This window comes from Aulonocara stuartgranti (genome assembly GCF_965226115.1).
Source record: "Aulonocara stuartgranti genome assembly, chromosome: 12".
Classification (NCBI taxonomy): domain Eukaryota; kingdom Metazoa; phylum Chordata; class Actinopteri; order Cichliformes; family Cichlidae; genus Aulonocara; species Aulonocara stuartgranti.
Genome location: NC_138948.1, coordinates 5,450,590 through 5,456,476, shown reverse-complemented (window position 1 = coordinate 5,456,476; position 5,887 = coordinate 5,450,590). Strand labels below are relative to the sequence as shown.

The 5,887-nt window shown below is 37.2% G+C and overlaps 1 long non-coding RNA gene across 1 annotated transcript; it reads left to right on the top strand.

The window, feature by feature from the left end:
• Positions 1-1,708: 1,708 nt before the first annotated feature.
• Positions 1,709-5,366, top strand: LOC309718287. Its single transcript, XR_014279939.1, has 3 exons — positions 1,709-1,788; positions 3,549-3,627; positions 4,973-5,366. It is a non-coding gene; the product is annotated as an uncharacterized lncRNA (long non-coding RNA).
• Positions 5,367-5,887: the final 521 nt, after the last annotated feature.

The window sequence follows — 5,887 nt, the reverse complement described above, 5'->3', positions numbered from 1 at the left end:
GCATACAACAGCTGTTATGTCATCTAAACATTGAGTAAACCCAGACAAACAAAGGCTGTACCAAGGAAGACATGTTACTGTGTGAAAACAGCAAATCAGAGTACTCTCACAGCTGAAATGCAGCAAAACAATGACTGCCACCGTGCAGGTACAGCAGGAAGAGACTAAGTAGGGCAGTAGGTCGTTTCTGTATGAGACAACTTCCTGAACAACAAACACTTCAACGTGCAAATTTTCATGTGTGAAAAAAACCCATCCATTCACAGCAAAGACGTCCACCTCAACATTTTTCTGCCATCACGCCCACTATCTCATCTAAAAAGTTTCTTGAACTTGCAAACGAGCCAAACTTGCCCAAGCTGTGATTGTGTTAGAGGTGAGTGATAGAGGATTTAGATATTTATTTATTTATTTAGATATTTAGAACATTTACATAATTTTCTATATTGAGACACTTTATTTTATTTTGCTTTTGTGGCTCTTTTTCTACAATAAATATATCGTAAGTAAATCCATCTTTCTTTCTAGGATATCCTAGGTTAGAGGTGAGTGTTAGAGGATAGAGATACTTTTCACCCCAAAAAGCCTAAATATGTAGTTTATTGTTGATTGACTGCTGCTGTGGCGTTCGTGTTCTTCATGTTTCTGGTCTTGGCCACTAGGTAGCAGCATAACTCCTCAAACAGAAGGCGAGCTGGAACTCGAGGTGACTGTTTACATGTCTGTATGAGCAGCAGCACGTACTTCACAATTTTAACAGAAGCTCTTATTATAAGGAAGGAAGCGGTTTAGTTTCTGAGTATTGATAAGAGTCTTTCTGTTTAATTTGTGCTCTTGTGCAATTTGTCCAATTCTAAGAGTTTTCATCTTGAATTTCAGGGTCTCTAAACTTCACTGAAGTACAGTCACACCCGTTACTGCCGTTTAGGATCCTAATTGAGTAAGACCAGAAGAATTCACTTCAAATATATCTGAAGCGTTGGCTTTTTTTTCCTCTGATGGTCCTTTCACAAATCTTTGTCATCCAAGAGAATCACTTGCTCAAACAAATTCTTGTAAATTTTAAACAAAAATGTTCTCTAGAGAACTTTGAACTGGCTTACAGCGTAGAAAATGACTACAAGGACACTTACAGGAAACTTTCATGACTCTTCAAACTTCTTCAATTTCAAAGAGAAACTCCTCAGACCTCTCACATCTACAAGTTATTTTATTTTAAATATCCCGCACTGTTTGCTGCCCTTACACCACTGCACATACCAAACACAAAGAGCTATTTTGGTTTATTTTACAGAGCCAATAAACAGATCAGTAAGTATTTTGTTTTATTGATCTTTTATTTATTTGGACTTATTATTGCCATTATATTTACAGCATTGGACCGAGCAGCGAAGGAAACTCAGGCACAGGTTAAAGTCCAAAAAAAGTTGTTTTTTTTATTTAACCCAAAAACATAGTTGGTTAAATCATATAAAAGAAATCTAAATCTTGGGTCCATAAAAGATGCCAAAATAACAGAACTCCACTCGAAGTTGCCAACAAACAATACTGGTAACTCAAACAAACTGAGCTAATTAAGTGAGACAAAGGAAAAACTTAAATAGTGGCTGATCAGCCCACAAAAACACAACACACGAAACCTAACTGAAACTAATGTAACGAACTCCAATCCCCCCCATGATCCCGAGTTATGGAATGAGCCAATTTGCTGCTCTCCATATAGGCTTGCTCCGCCCCTTTTCCACCCCTTGGCTCCTCAATCAAGGGACTGCAGCAGCTGCAACTGAGGTAACTCCGAAAACAAAGAGATTAAATCATACATAACAGTGTAAACTAAAATGTGCGCACTTATTTTAGAGTACAGTGTTATGTATGTGAATTAATTCTAAACCAAAACCAGTTATTCATTGTCCCGTAAATTAATTCCTAAAGAAAGACAAACGTCAAAGCAGTGTTTTGTATAAGCCTCAACACTGATATTACCACTGTGTGGCTGTAACTGCAGCCACACAGTGGTAATATCAGCAGCATGTTTTTATCCAGTGAGACATTTTGCTTCACTTTTAGATTATTTAGATCATTTACATAATTTTCTATAATGAACCACTTTTATTTTACAGTGTTTTTGTGGCTCTTTTTCTAAAATAAATATACTGTAAGTAAATCCATCTAACTGCAGTCGATTAATTACCCAGGATAATATTTGAAAAGTGAAAAAATACTAAATTGATATCTCTCTTTAAATCTTGAGCTCTGTTGGTTTCTCTGAGCTTTCTGAAAGCACGTTGCACTCTTTGGGGATCTTGAATGCTCTGTTTTGCTGGTTTCATGGTTAAAGGATATGGGGGGGGGAAGCTAATATTTTGCATGCAAAAATCATTAATACATGAATTAATATAGTGAAGTAAAAGCATAAAGTTGCTCAGAGAGTTAGAGAGAGTGGAACTTTAGGTAAAATAAGTATCAGTGAAACAATAAAGAGCAGCATAAAAGAATACAACTTGCAGGTTTGCAGTCAGATTTACAGGTTTTGGATTTACAGAGCCGTGGTAAAATATTCTGTCTTTTATGAAATCAAAGTGAGATGCAGCATGACTCGGGAGTATCTGCATCTGAAAGCAATTTCATTGACCCAGGATCAGTTTGGAGTCGTGTGTGTGTTCTCAAAATAGGATTGCTGTCTGCATGGGGTGAAAATAAACATTCTTTTTTTATCTGCTGCTAATAAAGTTCATTTGTCCTCAAAAGAATAAAATTCTGTTTGTTTCCACATCAGTTTAGGACTTCTCTGAGGCTTAGACACGGTCAGGATGTAATCCTGGATGAGTTGTGAATCAGTTCAGTTCACTTTCTGTTCTATTTGCTCCAAAAAAAATGAAATCTACTGTCAGCTTAACACTGTTTTCGCTTTAAATAATGTCAAGCTTTTAGCTAAGGGGTTCTCTCTCAAAAAGGACGTCAGTCTTTTGGTCAAATGCAGAGACACGACCAAAGCAAATCCAAGTTTTTCTAATTTTACAATGAAAAAAAACAAACAAACTTGGAACATATTTGTGATATAAAGGCTGCAACTTGGCAACAGTTTTATTGCTAATTGATCTCAACTGGCAATCATGAGCAGAAAAGGCCCAAAAAAACTGTTTATATTGAGCAACATCGTCTTCTGAGAGCTCTCGTTATAGTGCCTCAAATCAGAGTGGGGAGGAGGAGGGGTGGATGGGTGATAAAACGTTACAGATCAGTGTTGGCATCTTCAGCCTTTTGTTTGGAATAATCATTATCTTAAAAATCTTAAAATTAAGTTAAGATTAAGATTATAACTCCCCAGCCTTAAAATTTTGTGCATATATATGTAAGCGTACATTACCATGACATTGCCACAACATCAAAGCTTGGTTATAAATTTATATGTATCTTTTTTAACAGTTCAGTTTAAAAAGTATGTCAATCAGAAACAAATAAAACATATTTGTTAATTTGGACATAGCCTCTGGGTCTGAAAACTGAAGCCAAGAGAAAGTGCTTTATACCTGCATTCTTGTTGGCAGCCAGCAGGGGGTGCTTCCTTTCAACAAGGCTACTCCTGAATAAATGTTGCAGTTCAACTTTAAGGCCATCACAGCCTCGGTAAGTTTCCCTTCCTAACAAATGCTGCTGGGTTTTTTTTTTTTTTTTTTAGTAAACCTAGGAGCTGAACTCACTAAACTGGACGTCTTGACCATATGTGTGCTATTGGTGCCTTTTTGAGCATATTAATGCAATTATTTAACAAATAATGCAGCTTGCTTGTTTTGGTGAGTGAAACGTAACGTAAAAACGTAAAAAATTTACTTAGCAATAATTAGCATTAGCTTGGCATCCATGCTGCAAACATTGGCAGCATAATTTATGTCTATGCCATCTTTTATATACAGTATATGAATTTAATAAAAAAATCCAACTGTATGGAAGTCAGTGGGAAAATTAGCTTATTTCTCACTGTGTATGTGACTTCTATCCTTCTATTCTTTTCTGCTTATCTAACATTTGGTCATGCTAGCAGCAGGCTAACCAGGGTATTTCAGACTTTTCAGTTCCTCCTGGGTGGTCCTGAGGTGTTTCTAGGCTTCTCCACCAGGTTCTGGGTCTATCCAAGGGTGTGTTCCCTTTTGGGTGTACCCAGAAAATCCCTAGGTGGCATCCGAACCAGATGCCCAAACCACTTCATCTTGGGGTAGCAGCTCTACCCCAAGATCCCTCCAGATATCAGAACTTCTGGTTTCAAATATTATTTTAAAAAGCAAGTTGTTCCTTTCACAAATTGTTCTCCCATTGAGAGTAAAACAAATGCTGAAGCAGGATTTGCTTAGGATCATGGCTACCTTTTGATTGACAACTTGTTTTGTTAGCATTTTTGGGAGGCATTAATCAATTTAAAGAGTACATCAGAGTTGTGTTCCAGGTTTACAATCAGTTTAAAACATCCTGGGAACATGAAGTGAAATCACAGGAGAGTCTTCTTGAAAGTGTCCCTGAAAGAATTGAGCGGCTGCTGAAGGACTTTCCTGGCTGCGCCATCTGTCAGTAAAGAAAAATGACGTCTGACATGATTTTGTCAAGGTCTCTTTACCTCAAATAAACATGGAGAATATGAGGACATCTGGTTGATCAAATTAAAATGTGTCCCTCATCTAATGACACCATCTGGCCCGCTGAGCTGTAAGCTTGCTAATTTATGATTATTTTTTTTTCACTGTGCTCAATGCTAAATCACTGCACATTAAACGCACGGCACTTTCCTGTGACAGTCGACTGAAGTAATTCTGAATGAAACACAGAATCAGATCCAGATCAATCAAGAAGGGATCAATGAGTGGAAAGAGCCTCGTTCCAGGCCAGATTCGAACCTAATCTACTCCTCATGTCTCATGTTATGTAAAGTCAAACACACAGCTTTTAAAACTAGATTTGCATTCGGATTCTTCTCTTTCAGCTGATCTGCAAGGATGCTGCAAGAACATTAGCCAAAGCAGGAGGAGGGAGCACATTCCTCTGATTCAAACAGTTCAACTGTAGCAGGCTGAATTTTCTCAACCTGTAATTTTGGACTAACTAGCAGCACGAGACCTGTGATCTCATTTGTAGTTACAAAGCATTTATTGTTTACAGTATAATTACATGACATGAATAACCCGGCTGTACACATGGTTAATGTGTTAATGCCCTCAATACCCTGGCTTTTATTCTGCAATCACAGACTTATTCACTTGTCTTATTTGATTGTATATTTATTTATGTTTTATATAGTGTATATTTTGCATAACTTGTACAGCACTTTGGTCAATTAAGGTTGTCTAAAATGTGATATGTAAATAAATAAACCTGACTTGGTCATTCCTACCATAAAGTTGGGCATTTTCCCGCTTGTCTGTGGAGATAGGCTCGCTTTTGTATCAGTTTTTAACTTTTTTTTCAGTTTCAAAACATCAAGTTAGTGGCAGCGAGGATTCATAATGAGACTTCACTAACCGGTCTGATGTGAATTATGTCTTTTTTTCTCAGCACTGGTAAAACCTCTCACCCTGCTAACAGTACAGACAGCTGTGGTTCGTTATAGTGCACTGAAGATCATTATTGTGTAGAAAAACAGGACAGGGCAACGTATTTACTTTAAATTGTCCTTGTGAAATTTCAGTATTGGGTTTTAATAAAGTTATTTATTAGTCACCGACATAAAGGAGGCCACACGCACTCTTAGGAAGATGTTTAGTGTTTTATTTTCATTAAGTAAAATAAGGAAACCAAATAACTGTCTGCCAGCAAGTCAGTAAGTATGCAGTGTATGAGTGAGAGCATCCATGTAAAACAATAACACAAAGGTTTGTCAGTCAGTCAGCCTGTATTAGAG